The sequence below is a fragment of the Tamandua tetradactyla genome, chromosome 24 (genome assembly GCF_023851605.1).
Source record: "Tamandua tetradactyla isolate mTamTet1 chromosome 24, mTamTet1.pri, whole genome shotgun sequence".
Lineage (NCBI taxonomy): Eukaryota > Metazoa > Chordata > Mammalia > Pilosa > Myrmecophagidae > Tamandua > Tamandua tetradactyla.
The window spans coordinates 36639694-36662686 of NC_135350.1; the positions used below are offsets into that span (position 1 = coordinate 36639694).

At 37.0% G+C, this 22993-nt stretch overlaps 1 pseudogene; it reads left to right on the forward strand.

Moving 5' to 3' along the window:
- Positions 1–1934: 1934 nt before the first annotated feature.
- On the forward strand, positions 1935–22788 carry LOC143668182 (dipeptidyl peptidase 8 pseudogene; annotated as a pseudogene).
- Positions 22789–22993: the final 205 nt, after the last annotated feature.

The following is a 22993-nucleotide window of genomic DNA, read 5'->3' on the forward strand; positions in this document are numbered from 1 at the left end:
GTTTTGGAATGAGTCCCCAGAGAATAGCACCTGTATTAGTTTGTTAATGTTGCTGGAAAACAATATATCAGATGTGGAACGGTTTTAAAAAGGCAATTTATTAGAATACAAGTTTACAATTCTAAGGCTGTAAAATGTCCAAACAAAGGCATCCGGATAAAGATATCTTGACTCCAGAAAGGCCTATTGGTCCAGAACACCTCCATCAGCCAGGAAGGTACATGCTTGGCATCTGCTGGGATCTTTGGCTATTTGGTTTCAAATAGCTTCTTCAGGAGCATTTACTTTCTGCCTCTCCAAATGTCTGGGCCTCATGTTGGTTCTGAGCTTTCTCCAAAATGTTTCCCCTTCTAAAAAACTCTAGTAACCTTAATCAAGGCCCACCTTGAATGGGTAGAACCACATCTCCATCTAATCAAAGGCTACACTCACACTTGGGCTTGCCACATCTCTCTCCATGGATATAATTAATCAAACATCCATACCCACAACTGGGTATGTCACATCTCCGTGGAATCGATCTAATCAAATTTTCCCAACATAAACAATAGGTCTAGTCCTGCAAGATTTGACCAGGATTAAAACATGGTCTCCTGGGGGTACAAAACAGTTTCAAACTGGCACAGTACCTCAAGTGAAGATTTAATTAAACATATAAGAACCAATCACCCATTTCAGTGTGAGTCAGGTTTGGGGATGGAGCTATACAGAAAGGATCTGTGTAAAGTACTATTGCCTGATGGGTTGGGACCCCTGCTTGCTGCATGTGAAACAAACAAGTTTGTTGTGAAATCTATATAAATGGAAACACTGCCAGTCTGGACTAAAAGGAACAGAAAAAAGGACAGACTGAAGGAAAAATAACTTCAGAGGCAGAGCCAAGGAAATTGACGTCTGGGGCAAAGAAATCTCAGGCCAGGAGAATGGGCCCGCCCATGTACTTGGAGAGGGCTTTTGCCTCAGAGTTTGCAGAGGGTGAACCTTCCTCCCCATTATTCAGGAAGAGTGCTACTGGCCCAGGATTCAGAGAAGGTGGAGCATGTTTCCAAGCAATTGGGGAAAGTCTGGCCTGTGCCCCAGAGATGAAAGAGTCTGGCTGCTACCAAGATGATTATGGAGGGTGAGGCCAAGAGCATGGCTGTCTCTCAAATGCTTGGAGATATTGGAGGCCTCACCCCAGTGTTTGGAGAGAAAAGGGTCACTACACAAGCCCTTGGAAAGGGTGGGGCTGCCACTCTGTCAAGCCCTGAGGATAAAATGTCCGACCTGGAAATCTAACGAAGTTTGCCCTTCAGGTTTTTGGAACTGTTTGGGACCCATGATCCTTGTCTTCCTTCCAGTTTCTCCCTATGGAGAAATTCCTTCCTTTGTATATTGGAAGCAGATCACTTGTTCTAAATTTCACAGATCCACAGCCAGAGAATTTGCCTTAGGACCATGACTGTAAGTGTTTTTTATGAGACTTTGTACTTAATACTTACTGAAATGATTTAAGGCTTTTGTGATATTGTGATGGAATTTATGTATTTTGCATATGGAAAGAACATATCTTTTGGGGGTCCAGAAGGTGGAGTGTGTTAGTTTGAAACTGTACTCCAGAAGAGACCATGTTCTTTTATTTCTTTCTTATGGGTGGGAATTTATGATTAGATTTTTTTCAGTTGAGATGTGACTTATGAACTGGTCTGACTCTGTTATGTACCCAGAACGTTTGTCCTTTTAATCCACCTCTGTGGGTACAGACCTATTATGGGTGGGACCTTTTGCCTAGGTTGTTTCCATGGAGATGTGACCCACACAATTCAAGGTAGGTCTTAATCCTTTTGCTGGATTCCTCTATGAAAAGAATAAAGACAGAAAACATAGAAAGAAAAATACAGTGAACAGAGAGATGCAATCAAGCATAGGACAAGAGAGAAAAATGCTCCGGAGACATGAAGGAAGAACTGAAGGACACAGAAAGCTCAGAGAGTGTCCCTGGGGAAGCAAGCAAGGACATGTGGAACCCAAAGCAATGGAACCTGGGAGCAAGGGACCAACAGACACCTTCCCACGTGACAAAAGAACCCTGGATACAATCGGTCTTTCTTGAATGAAGGTATCCCCTTTTTGATACCTCAATTTTGGCATTTCCATGGCCTTAGAATTGTTAACTTAATAAATCTACATTGTTAAAAGCCAACCCATTTCTGGTATATTGAATTTCAGCAGCTTTAGAAAACCAAAACAATGACCCACACAATTCAAAGTGGATCTTAACCCTTTACTAAAGTCCTTTATGAGAGGATAAAAGGAAATAAAAGCCAAGAGAGAAAAGCCCTGGAGTTGCTATGAGAGGACCCACAAAGGAAGCCCCTAGAACCAGCAGCTCTCTTGCCAGCTTTCTTCTTTCTAGTGCTCTGCCCTGCAAACTCTAGCACTTTGGCTTTCTTAGACTCGGAGTGAACCCCAAGCTCTGCTTAACTATTTCTCACTGTGCCATAGCCTGGAATCTGTCTTCAGGCCATAACCCAGCAGCTGCAGGGCTCATCTCATTTGTTTCCAGTCTGCTGGGGAACGCTGTGTTCTGATGGCCAACATATAAAAGCCATTGTTTCAGATACCTTCTGGGTTTTTTACTTATGTCAAGCAGGAGGATAAATCCAATCCTTGTTACTTCATCTTGGATGGAAATAGAAGTTTGCAATTCTGTTATCTGTGGGGTTAATATTGGCTTGAGAGATTTAAGGCAGAAAGCTAGTTTAAACGTTTATCTTCATATACTGATTGCTGCAGATACTTATATAATATTTTAATATTATTTCATTGACCATGAGTGAGAAGTTTATTACTCATGGATCTCTTACAGAATTAAATATAAGAGAAGAAAATTATCTTCATGAAATCTTTCCTCCCTTGAGCCGCCATTCCTATCTGTAACCGTGTCAAAGACATTAGCATTCTTCTTCATTCTGGAAAAAATTGGGGATCCTCTATTATTATTATTATTATTTACCATTTAAGAGCACTCATAATTATTAAGGGAGGAACCCAATTCTAAAAATTAGTTTTGCAATTCTATTTGCAAATTTAATAACATTAGAAAAGATCTGCCTCAAGTTAAGTGGAAATGATCTACTATACAGTTTTAAATTATCTGTGAACAACAGTATAAAGAAAGTAGTAGAAATGTAGTCCAGACTAATGATCCTTCTGTAGCATTACAAACTTAACTTGTTCCAAACTTTCCTAGGTTTACTTCATCGTTAGTATGTTAAGAATTTTATTGTACCAACCAATGTTTTTAATAAACTGGAGAGAAGAAGGGGACAGAGATGAAACAATGAATAGCTTATATGAAAGTGTATTTGCGGATTCTGAAAAAGAAAATGAGATAGAGGGTTTAATATATTTCTTCTTTCAAATGAAAAACAAAACCTACAGCAATTACATATATAATCAAATACTAATGAATATACTAATGGATACAGATATAATCAAATACTTTTTTCTTGCATCATCCAAATAACTGAGAATATACTTACATATGTTTTATAAATAAATTTTTACATAAAAACTACAAATAAATGTTTTTTTTAACAAATCGATGAGGGTATTCTTTCAGTTTTGCCTGCATGTACATAATTTAATGATATATAGAACTTGAAAATTTCTAGGAGATTTTATTTTAACAGAGAAAAATTATATAACTTGCATTATCAACAGACTGCATATTTTAAAATATTAATTTTATTCTCTAAAGTCTAAGGTTTGTATTTACATGTTACTGTAGTTATTTGTTCATTCATAGTTGATTATCTTCATTTTCTAGTCCATTATCTTTCAAACTTGAAAATATCCTCATAATCTCCTATATCTAAGATTTTATTTTCCATTTTTAAACATAGCCTGAACTAGACATTTTTTAAGTTGCTGAATTTTAGATATTTATGCCATACTGATATTTATAACAATTTAAAAGCTATAGCATGTTATACAATATAAAAGAAATGACATGCTCTTGAAAACAAATTTAGAAATAGTATGAATAAAGTACCTCTTTTTTTCTTCTTTTAAATGTATTGAGAACATCATGGACTGTATTAGTGCTATAATACTTTCTCTTTGCTACTTAACAGAGAAAGGTATTATAGTTTTAAAGCACATGCAATTTTGTTTCTAAACGACAGATGGCACTACCAAATTCCAGATTCATTTTATAAGGCTTTTCCTCTATTTTTTTCCTTAATCTTTTCTCTCTTTTAAAATTCAGAATGACTCTCTTAGCTTCAGATGCACTTTAATTCAGGAATCACTGCTCTACTGACATTCATTCCTGAAGAAAAATGCTTGCAAATCTTGAGCAAAATACTATTATTTCAGAATCTGTATGTGGTGATAGTTGAAAAGCTGTTTGATCGAATTTCAGAAACATTAACACCAAAACAAAAAATATATATTAAGCCTACAATCTAATTGATTCATATCAATACTACTGGAAAGTCTCGCTTTAAAACCAGGGCCTCTGAGCATCAGCAAATTTAGGCTGTTGTGTGAGGGAAGAGTCTTGGCTGAATGACACTGGAACTAAGGAACCACAGGGGACACTTTAAAAGCCACGTAGATTTTAAAAAGTAAAATGAAATAAAGTAAGTTAAAAAAATAAAATAATTAAATCTGTCAAGTTGTCCTTTTTCTCCTTCTGAAGAACCATAGTCTAGGTGAGCATGGATCAGGGAAAGAGATGAGGAGGAGGAAGGAAGATGAAAAACCTGATTTCATTCTCACAGGGGATAGAAAATGCAGTCTGGTCTAAGAAGACCAGCTCATTTACTGCAGCATTTTGCATGGACACGAGTTCTTTGACCACAGTGTTGAGGGTCAGCAATTTTATCTCCGTGACTCACCTGTGCTGCTCTGTCCTAGAGCTGCCAGGTATGGCCAGATGTAGCGTGGATGACTTCAACTGCTTATACGTATCCTATTGCATTCCTGCTTCCAACAATGCTAGTGATAGCACCATTGTGTTGTGCTAAGTGTATTTTCTTAGAAAATATTCCAGAATTTAAGCCTAAAATATTCTTGCTCTATCATTACCCCATTTTTCTTCTTTCTATACTTTTTGTTAAATAAAGGAAAAGAATCTCGTCTCCAAAATTTTCTTTATCACTCAACAGTGGCATCAGATCTTTGTTCTCATCACTTCGCAAAGTGTTAATCATTTATCTTTTTCAATTTTATCCTGCTTCATTCCTTTCAAATTCTTATCGTATTTGACCAAACAGATTTTCAAGATAAAGACTAAACTGTTTCAACACCACATAATGTTTGTTTTTCTATATCAGAATATCTCTTCATGTTTATGTGCTAAATATTTCTACTTCCATACAGAATTTGTCTGAATGGCCTGTTCAATTATTTCAAGTACACTTTAAACAATATACACTTGCTTTGTTAATTTAATAACATCAAGAGTAGACTTAGCTGGCTTTACTGATTTCCCCAAGGTTGAAAAACAAAATTCTTAAGTCCTCAATCCTCATTTCTTGTTGCTCAATTCTCCAAGGTGTTATTAGCTTGGGATGTCACAACATTCTCAAAAATAAATAAAAACATAAATAAATAAATAACCAAGACAAGACCCAGCAGTGTCTACAGTGGATTGAGAGATCTGATGGTGTTTAGGTGAGGGTAGAGTTGAAAGTATCCTAGTCAAAATCTCAATCCACTTACCAGGAGAATAATAGCGATCGCAGTGTTAGCAAACTCAAATGCTTACAGGAGACAGTATAAATATGTAAATGAATGAAGAAACATCCATTTTTCTTGAAATACGTGTTCAGTCCCATCTTTCATATTTCCACTTTTCATGGAAACATTATTAAGATTAGTTTCTACTGCAAAGAACCAAATAATGCAAAATAATAGTGGCTTAAACAAAACAGAATTTTTTTTCTCTCTTTTGGTGAAGTTCAGAGAGGAGACAGTGGAGTTCCAGGATGGCAACTCTCTTGCAGAAAGTTTTCAAGGACTCAGGCTACATGATCTAACCTGTAGTTTTGCAATCTCTAGCACTGATCCACTGTCATCATTGACCTAAAGGGTAGTTACAGTGCTCACCTGACATCTGTGTTTCAGGAGATAAAATGGAAAACTAGATGAGGAAGCAAAGCGGAAACAAATGTGCACCAACTGTCCTTTCAGGAAGGTTCCAGAAGCTGCCTTTTCCCACTTCTGCTAATACTTCATTGGCCACAACTCAGTCTCCTGGCTCATCAAGTTTCAGGAAATGTCAGAAAATTTGCCATTCTCCACACTATCTGGATGTTATCAAACAAAATGCCTTAAGACAGAGATATATGTAACTAATAGTAAAAAGTAAAGGTGTATATACAACCTTAATCCTTCTGGATTAAGAAATAATCTTATTTTATTTGCTTGGAAATAAAAACAGCATCTTATTTTATTTGTCTCTCTTATTTTGTCTCTCTTTTATTTTTGGTTGTGGCGATCAAATTCAAATGAATTTAATTAAAACTAAAATCAAGGAAAATGCATTATACTCTGTTGTTATGGTAACTGGAATGGTTGATATGTATGAATCATTTCCGCAGCTAAAATAAAAGATAAATTGCCAAGCGTATATTCCTTAGAACTGCTCAAGGTTTGCTTAATAGCCAGAGCTTAAAGAATTATTTGTTTCTTAGTTGGCAAAAACACAGTTCTGATTAATTTGACAGATTTTTATCAACTCTAATTTATTTGTTTTAATTAAATGTTCATCTTGTTTTCACAGTTGGTAATTGGAAATACTACTAAAGGGCTAAATTTAAATTAGAAGTTATTGGTTGAGTACTTATAATTTCCATTTGCAATTCACTAACAGAATAAATAAGTCCTTCCATTGGATACGTGCCATCTCAAAGAGAACCTGGCCAATTGCAATATTATTAAGGATTTAAAATAGTCTATACATTAAAGCTGTGTTCCATCTCATAGTCCACAAATATTACAACCTAACTATTTAGAAAAATAAAAATTTTTTTGAAAGTTCAGTTTTGAAATATATTCAAAACATTTATCAAAATTCTTGTTGTTAAGACTAAGATATTAATAATATTATGCACAGAAAAATAGAAGTATGAGATTAAAATTGTTTGAATATGACTATAATTTTTAATCATTCACCTTTACCTTCTCAACTTTCTCTCAAGTCAGTCCTTACCACTCCCAACTTAAAGACATGGTCACATCACATTTAAAGTAAATAGCAGGAATGTTGTGATATCAAGGATTCATTATGTGTAGGAAATGATAAAGTTGTTCAATTTCTTTACATCTGTGCCAGGCTGCATTAGAGAAAGAACATTCAATATTCACAAATACTGATCACTATTTCAACATTTGTGAATTGTGGTTAGGGTTTTGTTTTGTTTTGTTTTGTTTTGCATGTGTGTCATCAATCTAATTTATTAAGTCCTCAGTGAAGGGGAGGCCATGCTCCCCAGAGCAGATCTTCTGACCATTTCAGGTAGCTATTGCTCTCTCCTGTCCTCTCAACTCTGCCTTAGTTCCCCACTAAGAAGGAGGAGCTTCTAAAAGAACATGGAATTGTTTATCCCTGCAGTTCATTGGCATGTTGTGTGTGTGTCTGTGGGGGGGGTGGGGGGGGCTAATTTAGCTTCCCTGAGAATCCTAAGTTTCTTCTTGCCTTCTTTTTAAAAATTAAAGCCACCACCATTTTCCCAAATGCCCAAGATAAAAATTTTCTTCAGAAATGTATGATTCTGTTTCTGGATACAGGTTTGCTGCTTACAGTCCACCCCTCCTTCCCACTTGCACCCTCCCCATTGAACTTCCTTCAAGCAGGACTGTTTGGCATTTGGTCTCACATGATAACTTCTTATTCTTACATAGTTCATTCCAAGAGCATCGTCAGATTTTTCTAGTGCAATATCAATATCTCAGGTCTTCCCTGTTGTAATCCCTTCCCTCCCATATACATATCACAGCAACTTAATATATAATGCATATTTTACTTCTGGATATGGATTAAACAATTTTATTCACAACAAAGAGAATTCTTGCATTTGGGGAAAGCAGCAGGGGAACCGGCCCACTAACATTGTACTCTTTCTTATTCTCTAAACTTTGTTTGTTTCAGTAAAAATGGACTTATGTGAGTGTTCTAGTTCTGTTTCACATCTCTTCCCTTCACTCAAAGTGCCTGCCTTTTCTCCATTGCTTCCTTTAACATCAGCAACCAAAATTTGTTTATAGGATCTCTTTTTTGAATTCCTCTTTAAATTTTTGAATTCTTCTTTAAACTTTACAGCAACCAATGGTCTCTGTTTCTTTTTTTAAAAAAGAAATGTTTATTTACATAACTAATGCATACCTATTAAGTTCCAAGACCCAAGGGAAATTAAAAAATTAACAGTTTTGATTACATAAAAATGTAAATTTCTACAAAACTAAAGACTGTATAAACAAACTTAATAACAATAAGTTCTAGAACTTAGTAAGATATGGAGAGAGCCTTACTGGTACATACTTAGCACAAATCACTTGATATGACTATTGTCTGTGTAGGGATTTGTATCTCTACTGGTGTGTAAGCTTCTTGAAGGCAAAGACATCCTCTCATTTGTTTTTATTCATACCTCAGTCATATGGTGAATCTTGACTGTTGAATGCATCATAATTTATTTACCAATGCAATAATAGATTAAGGGTAAGCATCATGTTGAGAGACAATTCCCCTTGTGTCTCTCACCTTCTGACTTTTTATGGTACATAATTTAAAGGATTTTTAGGTTACAACCTTAGAAGATGGAGACAATATCTCCCTCTAGAGGAAAAGGAAATCTTATTTCAACATTTGGAGATAGTCATACTAGTTTCCTTTGAGGCATGATGCAGGCCTATTCCTTAATATAAATTTCAAGGACCTAAGCTCATGGTTCTTTTTTCTTGTAATGCAACTCACTCCAGGCATCAACTGGCACTATCTGTGTCACCCTGTGGAAATTAGGGCATGGGGAATTGGAAAAAATGTTGATACTCTGGCTACTGCTTTTGCTAGGAGTAATAAACAGCCTTTCATCTCTGACTCAGGAATCTTGTGTCTTTTGTCAGCATCCATGAAACTGGCAGGTTAATTTATTAGTTTGCAGGTATGACAAAATCTTAGATCTTTCACTGTTCTTGATTCAGCATTATATAAAGCACAGAAATTTTAGAACTGTAAGAACTGAGGTACACCTCACAGTACTGTCTTCCAAAATAGTACAAAAGGATAAAAAAAAATCAAATATTAACAACTTTCGCATATGACTGGTAAGTGGACAAATTGATATAGCCACATTTTAAAAACTAGTAATGTCTACAAAATCTGAATATGTGCATATCCCAGCAATTCCATCCTAAAACATCCCCAAAGATGCACACATTCTAATCTCTGGAATTTATGAATATATTACCTTATGTGGTGAAAGGGACTTTGCAGATGTGACTAAGGCTAAAGATAATGAGATGAAGTGTATTTCCTAGGTCTGCTGTAACTAGTTACCACAAACAAGTTTGCTTAAAATAACAAAAATGTATTCTCTTACAATTCTGGAAGTCAGCTGTCTGAAATCAAGATGTCAGCAGGTCTGTGTTCTTTTCAGAGGCTTTTGGGGAGATTCCATTCTTTGCTTCTTCCAGCTTCTGGTGGCAGTTGGCATTCTTTGACGTGTGCCTGCTCACTCCAATCTCTGCCTCCAACTTCATACGGTCATCTCCTTCTCTGTGTGTCTCTTTTAAGGACACTATTCACTGGATTTAGAATGCACCAGATAACCCAGGATTATCTTACCTTGAGATTGTTGATTTTATCCACAAAGACCCTTTCTCCAAGTAAGGTCACAAGCACAGGTTCCAGGGATTTCATGTGGACACATCTTTTGGAGGCCCACCACTCAACCCACTGCAGGGATATTACACTGGATTATCTGGGTCGGCAAAATATAATCACATGGGTCCTTAAAAGTACAGAGACTTTCCTGGTTAGAGTCACAGGAAGATGTGATTACATGAAAGAATGATCAGAGAGATAAAACATTGCTGGTTTCCAAGTTGGATGAAGGCAGACATGACTCAAAGCCTGTGGATGGCCTCCAGAAGCTGGAAAAGATCAGGAAATGGATCTTCCCTAAAGCCACCAGGGAGGATTCAACCTTGTTAACAGCTTACTTTTAGTCCACTGAGATCTAAGTCAAATTTTTAACTTGCAGAACTATAAGATAATAAATTTATGTTATTTTAAGGCACTAAGTTTGTGATTGCTATGACAGCAATAGAAAATTATTAAAATACTCCCTAATAATGTACACATATTTATATATGTGTCTGCGTACATATGTGTGTGTGCACACATGAAAGGATATGTACTAAAATGTTTGCTTAGACGAAATTATCTACACAAATGCCATCAACAGTGGAATAATCGAGTTGTTGCATATTCACATATTGAATGAGCAATCTACAAATACACATGACTATATGAATAAAAACCACAAACATAATGTTGAATTCTAGAACTGAGGCACAAAAGAGTGTACTGTATTATTATATCCATGTTAAAAAATAAATAAAACGGCAAAACTAATCTATGCTCCTTCAAGTTAGGAAACAGTTACCCTTGGGAATGATTAATAAGACAATACACGGTGAGGCTTTTGAGATCGTAGGAATCATTTTTTCCTTGATCTGGGTGCTGGTTACACAAGTGGGCTAGGTTTGTAAAAATATACTAAGCAGTACATTTTGTGCACTTTTTCTATAGACATATTATACTTCAAATGCAAGTTTAAGATACAAGGACATTTAAAAACTCAGTACTGAGCTGACTTGCATTAACCAGGTGAATTAATGTAAACCACTTCAATTTTATCTTTCTGAGTTTGTTTTCCTCTGTGAAAGTAGGATGTTAGTAATAACAGCACTACCTACCTCACAGATCTAGAGATGACATAATTTACATGACAGTGTTTGAAAAGTACAACACCTGCTTTCATAACAACATTTATTAGTCTCATAGCAGTAAGTTTCAAGATAAGATCTATTACTATAAGCTTTGTATCTAAATAGTAGATTAATTCTTTTGTGAAAAAAAAAAGTGAGGTGAGATGAATGGGAGGAGAAACATATAAAAAATTTAGTTGATTGGAACATTTTGTGTCCCTTTGGTCTTCAATTGCCCTATATTCTTTATTCACCTATAAAAGGTATGTACTTCATGGTGGGTCTCTGTGCCTAACTGGGCCCAATGTCTTACAATGCTCTTTTTACCTAGATTCTGAACCAACTAAGAATAAGGCAAAAGCCAGAAAGGCAAAAGGGAAATAAAAATATCAACTACATTATTACACAAGGTTAAGTGTAAAAATGCAGCTTTATTTGAGACAAACAGGCCTGCTAACTGAATCACAATATTGCACGAATTTCCCTATTCAATCCTTAGAGCTCTGAATTGAAACAAACTGTCCCTTTGGGCTCCTCCAGGTAAGATTTAGGGAGGAACCATCACTAGAGTATGTGGGCCTTCCGTCTATATAAACAATTTATTTAAAAGTGTATTACAAATTTTATGGGTGATTTATTGATGAAGATTTAGAATAGCGGATAGAGAAGAGGTACATGGCTATTGTCCAATCAATGCATGTGAAGCTTCTTCACAGTGTTCACACATCATTCTTCCTGTTTGGGTCCAGGAATTAGCTCTCCATGTTCTATTGTCAAATGCATCATTCCTGGCTAATTTCATATCTCCCACCTTGAGAAAAAGGTAGCAACATTTATTTTTCACAAGCTCTTCAGAACCCATTTTTATTGAAACAATCTGGATCCTCCTGTATGTACAGACACCTAATAACATTTATTAAGTGCAGTTTATATAGTTATTTATGGTAATTACATAAAATGCATCATCCATCATGCTGTCTTCCAGTGACTTTCTCAAAGGTTGTTACTGTGTTTTGTAGATTGGGACCATAAATGCAAGTCTTACTCCTATGCAGGTTTAGAGCTGAACGTACCCCAGAAAAACATGTTCCTAAAGTTAATCCACTCCTGTGGCTCTGAACCCATTGTAAGTAGGAACTTTTCATGAGGTTCCTTCAATTAAGATGAGACCCACCTCAATTGGGAGAATCTTAATCTTATTACTGGACTCCTTTATAAACAGAATGAATACACATACACACATATGTGGAAGGTCACAGAAGCAAGAAAGCTGAAATCAATGAAACCTATAAGAGAAGAGAGACACCAGCAGATACTGCCATGTACCTTGCCATGTGATAGAGGAGCCAAGAATAGCTTGTAGCCAGTCTTTGGAAAGAGCACAATGCTTTGATGATGCCTTGATTTGAACATTTTCCTGGTCTGAAACTGTAAGCTAATAAATCCCCATTGTTAAAGCCACCCATTTCATGGTATCTGTTTTGAACAGCGTAGGAAACTAAAACATCCAAGACTGTAGAAAAATGAGAGCAATAATTGTTTTTTTTCTACATGTTAAAGTTACCATTCAGAATTCTGCACTGGATCAGGGGAAATTCCTCCTTATGGAAGCTAAAGAAGTGTGGAAAGAAGTAGTTAGCAATTGGAAAAACGATTGGCTCCTGACAGTGGAGATAGCTTCATTTTCCTTCAACCATGAAAACTACATTTAGAAAGTCCATACACCTCTAATTCTTCACTTACTAACCCCTTGGTCCCTACTATCCAAAGGGAGGCTTAAAGAAAATATTTCTTTCATCCTTATTTTTAACCTCTGTTCTCTTCTGATCATTTAATAAATGATGCTTAAGAAGCTGTCTTATTTAAGTGATAATTTTTGGTTCCCTCACTACCAGTTTGAAAGTACCAATAACTCAGTTGCATATGTTCACTAATGTCAACAGAGAGTGTGGTGCATACTTAAATGTACCTAATTGAAAACCTATCTGGAAGATGGAAGAAAATCCCATTTCTTTCCTACCTTAAGTGACTTCGGTTTTATAACAGATTTCATCCAAAAACCTCCCCCGACTTGTTAGAGGAAGAGAGGCTCCCAGCGGAAGCCTGGAGCGTTGTCCTACATCTCCGTGCCATATCTTCGCCACCCATTCGGGATCTATGCCACAGAACCCATAAACAGGGAGCCACACAAAGCTCTGTTATTGTCTAGGAAACAAATTGTGGACCATAAAAGTGAAACACACAACTCCCACTGCCGTTAAAATATATAAATATGCACAAAACCCTAATGTGCTTTTTATTGGATTAACAGCATGCTGCTGCACAGTGATACCGCCAAAAGGCCCTGATATTTTCAAAGCAGGATACATTAGTATCAGAAAAAGTGAAGCAGAGCTCCAGGATACATCCACAATCCCTTTGTGAATACGTTATCTACTGCGTTGCCTGCGGCAGAACAAAAGAGCAAGTGGTAATGAACAAGGCTCTGAATCAGCCCAACCTGGCTCCTGGTCCTCAATCTATAACTTTTGTCATTCTGCTTCCTTATCTGCAAAGTAAATATTAATGTAAATGCCCAATACAAATCAGAAGATTGGCTGAGGTGAACTAATTTCAAGAATTTAGATCAGAGCCTGAACCATAACAGGCCATCAATAACCATGTAATTTGGGTAAGCAATTTTTACTTTCCTTTGGGTGATGGGATAATAACATATATATTTATAACTTCCTAAACATAGGATTAACATAAGAAAAAATTTAATTTATAAAATGGTCTGAGGTCATAGAAGAAATAATTGGAATTTAAGTTGCATTTATTGAGTGCCTGATGCCTCCCACACATTGAACCAAGCACTGGGTAGAAAGAATAATAGTGTGTGCTCTCTACACTGGAAGAGTGTGCACTTCAATAGGAGAAACACAGACACACACACACACACACACACACACAAAGATATATTTATGAACAAATTATTTCACATGACAGGATAGGTATCACAATAGAAGAATACACGTTGGCATTTACCTGTTAGGGACAGCTTGGGAAATCAGGAAAGATTTTCAGGAGATTATGATGCTGACCTGAATAATTTGTCAAAAAGCAATAAGAATTCACATATTCTAGAGGTATTAGAAATAGCATGCTTAATTCAAATTGGCACAGATCACATTTTCAACAGCAAAAGGGATTTAGGCCTCACTTTTGCTTTCCTTTAATTAATAAAGTTCATTAAATTAAAAGCAGTACCAAATATGCCTTGCAGCCATCTTGTTGGAGACCCTTTATATCCATACACAATTCCAACACAGAAATGCAGAAGTCATTCTCAGTTTCCACATCCAAACTATCCTTAAATCACATCTGTTGCATCTCTGAAATTTTTTCAGATCTGTTTGTCTCTCTACATACTCACTGTAAGTACCTTCTTATTAGCTCTTCTAATTTCTTTCTAGACAATGGTAATAGTATTCTAATAATTTTCCCTGAATCTACTGTTCATTCACTCTAAGAACAAACACAGGGTAACATCAGATTGCTCTTTAAGAAAATCGAATAAGATCACATTTCCGTCATTTACCATCACTGTTTACTCCTCACTAGAATAAACATACATTGCTGTTTGTCCAAATGCAATCAGTCTACACCTGTTGTCCTGGTTCATTCACTCTGTCCATTTCTATATATTGGGCATAAAGCCTCCAGATTTCTCTATCATTTGTAACTCTTGAAGTTACTCTCCCAAATAGCTCCTGCATCTTTCCTTTGAGGCCAGTAAAGATACCTCCACATTGATTGGCTATCCCATCAATCACTACCCTGACTAAAATTTTAAGGCCTGCATCTTTATATTTGTCTCATAAGTCTGAAAACCAGTGATAATCTTTAATGGCTTCTGAAATTATCTGCCATCAATGCTGTAAGGGTGTAGTTTTCCCATATCTGCCAATGGTCATAGCCACATTTCAAAGAATCTTGTAAGGTTCTAAACCTTTTGCTTTCTCTTTTAATCTTAAATACAGAGTTGGCAGTTTAATCTTATAAATTGGTTATGTTTAATCTTATATAGATAGTTCCAAGCCTCAGCAGTAACAGTTTCTAGACTCACACAATGCAGAAATACCTTTGCTGAAACTTCATGGTTTTCCAGGGCCCAGTAGACCCAGCCTAGCGCAAACCACACCCTGAATTACAACACACAGGCAGTGAGCCAGCTGACAGATTTAGCTGACTACTTCAACGTGAGAAAGGGAAATGAGATGCTGCATTATCAGACCATAGCCTTCTCCAGAGGTAGAGCTGGACCATAGATGTTCATTTACTCATTCAACAAAATCATTAACCATCTAATATGTACTAATTGAATGATGTCCTGGAGATGCTTAAAGCTAGAGAAGCTGAGATGACAGACATGTAATCAAATAAGAGCACACATATTACAAAGCACAAGAAGTTGTTGGCATTAAATTCAAGATGAATTACAAGCACAAAAGGGAATGCATTCAACACTCAGGGCATGAAGTGGCAGGAAGGGCTTTATGAAAGAAATGACCCTTCAGTTGAGTCCTGGAAGATGAAGTATTGTCTCTATAATGATCTAAGAGGCCATTCCAGGCCTGGCATGAAGGTATGAAGTGACTAAGCACATTCTGTAAGATGTCAATATTCAGCAGAACTAGAATAAGAGATAAGAGGAGTCATGGATGAGGTTAGACAGGTTCACAGAGGCCAGAGCTCAGAGGGGATTACTGGCTAAACAATGAGAAGTCTCCGACAAGTACCTCATGAGGGAATGGCAAGAGTGGTTTAGAACTTCAGAAAGATCAGTCTGGTAGCAGTAGGTATGACATATTGAAAGAGGGAAATACTTGCCCTAGGCACCAAAGACTATTTTAGATATCCAGAAAAGTAAAAATAAGATATGCAATTAAACTCCATTACAGGAAATGGAGGAGAAAATCAGTGGTAGACAAAATGTTAAGGTGATACATTCAAAGGACTGCTTGACTAAGTGGATGTTAAGGATAAAGTAAGAGGTAATCATAAGCTGAATTTCAGGTTTTGTTTTGAAGAATTTAGTGTTTGGTGCTTTCATTCACCAAAATGGGGAAACCAGGATGAGAAGAAAATTTTAGAGGAGATATGAATAGACAGAGTTAAAGAAGTCTATAAAGAAGACTATGAAGAAATGGTGATGTAGGAAAATAATCAAAAGAATTATGTGTCAAGAAACTTAGTGTTGGATAATTTGAAGGAGAGTGTCATCCACAGTGCTACAGAATAATCCAAGATTATAAGGACTGGAAAAATAAATTAATATATTTGGTTAGAGCTATCAGTATTCAATAATGATTCTTTTACCAAAACCATGGCATAAAGTCTAAAAATCTACCCAATTACACTGAACTGGAGTACTTCTAAGTTTCAGGTTCTAGTAAATTGTGGATTCTGATATGAATAAGAATTTTGCCTCCAGGACTCTGAACAGAAAGGCAAATCAGACATATAAACTGAGATAGCCATTTTATTGAGCAAATTCATCTTGAATATAAATGTGATGCTTTTAAATTTATCTTTATTATCTGTAGCCATACTACTACGTTCACTTTCTCTTTCCCATCTCTTACAGAATCTGGGTAAAAACTACAAATTTCTAACAAATTTCAGTTAAGTTTAGTCCAGTACATGTTGAAGCTTTAATTGCATAACCAATTCAAAATGTCCCTCTCCCCACATTAGACCATCCCTCTAACTTGAAAGACATGAAGTCAAATGAAGGAATATGGTATCTCTGAGACACCTTCTCCTGTCCCTGTATTTGGAGTTGGGTACAGGAGAGAAAGATAGAGTGAGCAAAGATGAACTTATGTCACTGGTTGCTTATATGTGTCATGGGAACATTCCTGGCCTCACTTTGCTTTGTTCTAATTCGATTAGCTGGTGGACACTTTTGCTGAGATGCCATTCTTTCTCTGTAGGTTGGCTTCTCTGCTTACTCAATTATCTTGGCCAGAGCCAATCTGTTTGGTCAGATCCATGATTAGGCTGCGCCAAATGAAAATGAAGCTGGCATTCCTGTCTAGTTCCCCATAGACAACTGACTAGTAGCAATTATTCCATATCTAAAATTCCCTGAAAAAAGAATCCGAATAACTGAGCATAAGTCAAGAGTCAACTCCTAATACAAATGCGTAAAGTCCTAGGTGTGACCAGGGAAGTGCATGAAGCAGGGCATGAACTGCCTATGGGAAAATGCTGTGAGCAAGGAAATGTCTCTGTTGCAGGGGAGAAATGGGGAGGAAATGACAGTTCTCTCTAGGACAAGGAGCAAAGACTCTTCAGACTAATGAACAATTTAGGCAGAGACTCAGGTTTAAGGAAATTCACTGTATATTGTTCAGGGAACTCAGATTTCATTTTTAGTTGTTGGAGAATAAATTGCAAGGAGAATAGACATTACAGTAGATGAGGTGAGGAGAGGCACCAGGTTATGATTTAAAACTTTCTCATTTTGAAATTATGTTTGAGTTTATTTGTGATATAATGTGGATTGATTCTATGAATAGGCAGAAACACAATTGTTTACACTGTATGACTTAAGAAGTTTGCAGTAAGGGTAGCATTTAGACAGGGTTCAATTGCTATAGAAGACTTATAGGATCCAAAATCACAATGTTTGTAAATGATCTTTTATTGCAGGAAAATGAAACAATATAGCCACTGCACTGAAGTAAGAATATGCATCATAGCCAAAGACTGTCTCAAAACAAGGGGACCAAAGAAGGCTGTTACTGTACTCCCTTTTGTAACAGCTATACCAGAACAAACTTCCTTTCTTTGACAAAGAATCACCAACACTTCTAAACTAGAGAGCATAAAATGGAGTCTAGGTTAGGGCTTTTTATACCCTGAAGGTCACGTTGGTAATATTCTTATTATAAAGTCAACCCCAGTGGCAGAGCCCTCTAGTAGTCACACCAAGACTAGGGGCAAATCATAGGTCTTGCAGTTATTAATGAGCAGTGCTGACAAGCTGGTACGAATCTCTCTTAAACTCACCTTAGACCTGTGGTTACAAAGGAACACTATTAATCAGTACATCTCATGTCTCAACTAGGGGTCAGTGCCAAGCAGATGTAGCTTTGACTCTAGGAAAACAACTCAAGTGAATTCCAGGTTTGCTAGGATTAGCCCTCACAGCACAGAGGATTTATTAACTATTTATTATATATTATACATGCCAGGTTTAGTGCCAGATAAAAATATATAATTTGCCAGGTTTGGTGTCTCTCATGTTCCCAGGCCTAAAATGCTAACGTCTAGAATTGCTGACAATAGTGAAGACATAGAAGCAAATAACCAAACATAGTCTGAAAATTGTTGTTTGTTTGATAAATGGATTCTGGACTGGTCCTAATTCTAAGAGCCTAATACTCTCCTGAGTGTCAAGTTAAATTGGATATGAGCCTTGAGGAAAAGGGTGTTTGGAGATGGAGAATGAGATACTTCCTGGTGTGGGTGATGACAACATCATGATGGTCTTGAGCCAGTGTGAAAGAGGATACCTGAGTAGTCTTACCTGGATTCATTCTTTTGAGGGGAGAAAAATCCTTCTTTAACCAGTTCTTTTCTTTTGGGGTAGGGGGTGACATCTATGCTTATTGATAAAATTGCTGCAGTTGCCTTTTACAATTTTGATCACTTAAAAATGTACCATTATGAATTCAATGCTTTTCCCACTTCTTCCTCTGAATTAAGCATACTCCTCGAATAGAAACTGTCTGGCACTTTGCCCTGTGGGAATTCCTTATATTTCTAAGTAAATACTGACTGTTGGTGCATGTCAAATAGCCTCTTGCCATTTTAAGGTTTTTAACACCTTGCTAGCTCTGAAACTTAAAATGTTAAGTTGAAATAGAGACAATGCACTGTTTTTAAAATTATCTCCAAGAATTCTGTATTATATAGCATGAGAAACAAAAAATTTTATCAATAAATAATAAAGAGTAAATTGTTTTTTTAAAGTACAACAAAGATTTCATGTCTGAGGTAATTGACGCCTACAGGATCTTCGAAACATTAAAATGATAATTTCAAGCAATGGTTTTATTAAATTACCAAAATGAATTCAAAGAAACTTAAGATCTACATAGTAGTATGCATGACTATTTCTGAAAAGGATTTGAGTTAAAACTTTTCTCCACAGTTGCTATTAAGCAAAATGTAGAGATGCAAATTATTATTTAATTGGTATTCTTAATTAAAACCATATACTTTCATTTAGAGACTATGCTAGTTTAAAAATCAAATTAAACCATGAAATTGGCCATGTTATTTGTTAATGTAAATAACCACAATTATGTGGTTATTTGAATTTGAATTCAAATATGAATTTGAATTCAAGTAGAAATATGAATTTCTACTGGCTCATGAGTTGACTATAAATATATTAGGGAAAGAGAATGGACAGGATATATATTTTTAAATATGTAAATATTTAATATAGGACTTGGTACATATGACCGTGGGGATGGGCAAGTCCAAATTCCAAAGGACAGGCTGCAAGCTAGGAACTCCAATAAAGGCTTTTGAAGAATTCCCCAGAAGAAGCTGACAGTCTGATTAGAGATGGAAATTCTTCCTTCTTTATCCCTTTCAGTTCAGCGTGGCTGTGGTTTTGCTCATACAAATTCTGTTAAAAACATTTTGGCTTTGCATGTAGTCCACCAGGGTCGAAATCATCAGACAATAGAATTTTGCACAGATCTTTCCTGCATAATGGCATTTCCAATTCTGACTTCCACTGAAATGGCTGAATGGGTCCATGTTCAGTTAAACCCTTACATGAAGTCCTATTCTCTGGGGACTCACTTCCTATAAGCACAGGGAGGACCTTATCAGAGCCACTGATAGGGCTCTACTCTCTATCTCTATCAAAGCCACTCTTGGCTCTAGTCTCAGAGCACACTACCTGGATAGGCTGAGAATTTTCCAAACCATCAATTTTTGTTTCTTTTGTGTTTAATATCCAATTCTCAGCTTATTCCTTTCTTCTCATGTTTTACTATAAGCTGCAAGGAGAAACCAGGCTGCACCTTCTACACTTAGCTTGGAAATCTCCTAAGCTAGAAATCCAAGTTCACCGCCTCCATGTTTTGCCTTCTGTCTGACATCAGAACTCAGTTTTTCCAAATTCCCTGTCACTTTGTAACAAGGATCACCTTTTATCCTGCTCCCAATAACACATTCATTGTTTCCTTCTAAGGCCTCATTGGAAGCAGCTTTAGTGTCCAAAGAAATTTAGGCATTTTAGTATTAATCATCTGATAATTTTTCCATTCTTTACATTATGCAATTCCAAAGCCCCATATTTTAGGTATTTGTAATAATAACATTCTTGTTCTGGTACCAAAAATTGTTTTAGTTTCCTGGCCACTAAACAAAAACGCCGTGCAGTGGATTGGCTTAAATAATAAGAACTGATTGGCTCTTCATTTTGGAGCTAGGAGAATTCCAGAATCAAGGTGTCATCAAGGTGATGCTTTCTCTCAGAAGACTGTGGCATTCTGGGACTAGCTGCTGGTGATACAGCCAGAGATCCAGGAAAGTACAGGTCCCAAAGGAGGGGAATGCCCCTGCACTCCAGCCTACCCCTGCAGCTAGCTTGGGAGATGTTCTTTTGCAGCTCCCATAGGGAACCCAGAAGCTAGCAGACTTGCTATCCCTGAGCCAATGCACAGTTCCTGCTCCCACCCCTTGAGACAGGCTGCTGTGGGCAGTCTCCCTTGGGAGGAGGGAGAGATGTAGAGTCCCAAAACTGCTCCCCTTTTTTACAGAGGCCCAGAGACATCAGGCATGCACAAAGAGGTGGGAATGAGGAAGCCCCATGATCAGCTGTGTGGCCTGCAACCAGCTACCAGGCATTTCTAGGTTGTCTTTGGACAGGGGTAGCTGAAATACGAAAGTCATCCAAAGTGGGAGCCTAGGAGCCACCAGACCCATAGGGCCCACAAACAGATTCTCCAATGAGGTGCGCACTGCTCACACCCCACTGCTGAGGCTGGCGGCTTTCAGCATCCCTGGCTGGAATTGCACCAGGTCTGCATCCTTAACTGGCTGCCACAGTCAGGGAGAGGTGAGCCTGAAGTAAAAAGGTGATCGATAGTGCCATCTGCTGGGAAGAAACAGAAAGTGCAGGCCTATTTATCTAGCTTTTAGCAGATCCTCAAGTAGAGTTGCATCCCCTGAATGGGCTCTGGGACTTGGCTTGGAGGGGAACTATTGACAAACCAAGTGCAAAAGGAGACCTTCAACACAAACCCAAGCAAATGCAAAAACTTAGATGAGTGAAGGAAATCAATGTTTGAAATAACCTTATCAAGATAAGGCAACAGAAAATCACAAATTCCCGAAGGCAACAGAAATCACAAAGCACATGAAGATGCAGGTAGAATATGGTTCAGCCAAATGACCAAATTAAAACACTGGAGGAGACATAGAATCTAGAACAACCAATCAAAGATGTTTACACAACTTTCCTAAATAAATGTAATAGGTTAGCTAATAACATAAAGGATATTGAGCATAAAGAAAAATTTGAAAGAATAAATAGAAAAGTAGCACATCTCTCAGAGATAAAGGATATTGTAGACCAAATTAAAAATATGGTAATTTTTAATTTGGAAGTTGCCAATTAAAGCTGGAAAGCTGGTAATTTTTGAAGGCACCAAAGACTCTAGAATAGAGGCACTAGAACATCACCTGTATGTAACCAGTTATGTCAATCTCGGAGATGTGACAAGGCTGACTGACTGTGGCTACTCCCACTCTTGCTGCAATAGCCAGCATTGTAACTTCTTTATAAATAAGTATGGTAACCAGAAGAATTCACACTGTGTGTCCCTTTACAAACTATCAAATCCTGAAAATGACCCAACTTGAAAAGCAAAGGAATTCTGAGCCACCATTTTGAATTTAGCAGGTCCTATTTCTGATGACATGCCTCCAGACATTTCCTCTTTTGAAAGTACTACCAAATTTACATTTTATGGGATGCTGTACAACCTTGTGATCTACAACCTAGAAGGAAATAGCTCACTGTGCTGTTGATTTTTGGTAGTCCTCAGGTGCAGTTGGTGAATAATCAGTTTGAAGGAATCAGATACTTCCACTTGGATACCCTAGCCTCTCTAGGTTATGTGGTTGTGGTGATGGACAACAGGGGATCATGTAACTGAGGGCTTAAATTAGAAGGTGAATTTAAATAAAATGGGTCTAATGGAAATAGATGATCAGATGGAAGGACTGCAGTATCTAGCTTCTTGGTGTGATTTCATTGACTTAGATCACATAGGCATCCATGGCTGGCCCTCTAGAGGATGCCTCTCCCTAATGGCATAAATGTGGAGGTCAGATATCTTCATGGTTGATATTTCTGGAGACCAGTCACTCTGTGGATCTTCTATAATATAGAATACATGGAACATTACATGGGTCACCCTGACCAGAATGAACAGGGCTATTACTTACGATCTGTGGCCATGCAAGCAGAAAAGTCCCTTTCTGAACCAAATTGTTTACTAATCTTACATGGGTTCTTGGATGAAAATGTCCATTTTGCACACACCAGTGTATTACTGAATTTTTTTAGTGAGGGCTAGAAAGCCATATTATTTATACATCTATTCACAGGAGAAACACCGCATAAGATTTCCTGACTCCAGAGAACATTCTGAACTGCACCTTTCGTACTACCTTCAAGAATACCTTGCATCATGCATTGCTGCTTTGAAAGTGATATAATCTTGATTTGTGTAGAACTCTGGGATACTTTGGCTACTTAGCCAAATGAGGATGTTTAATTAACATAGAACTCAGAATTGATCATCACATTTTAGTACCTCTCATGTGATATCTAAAAGTAAATTTGGTACCATGCATGTGTCTACAACTTGTGGATAGTAATCTAATATCTTAACCATATACACAAAAAATTGAATGACATATT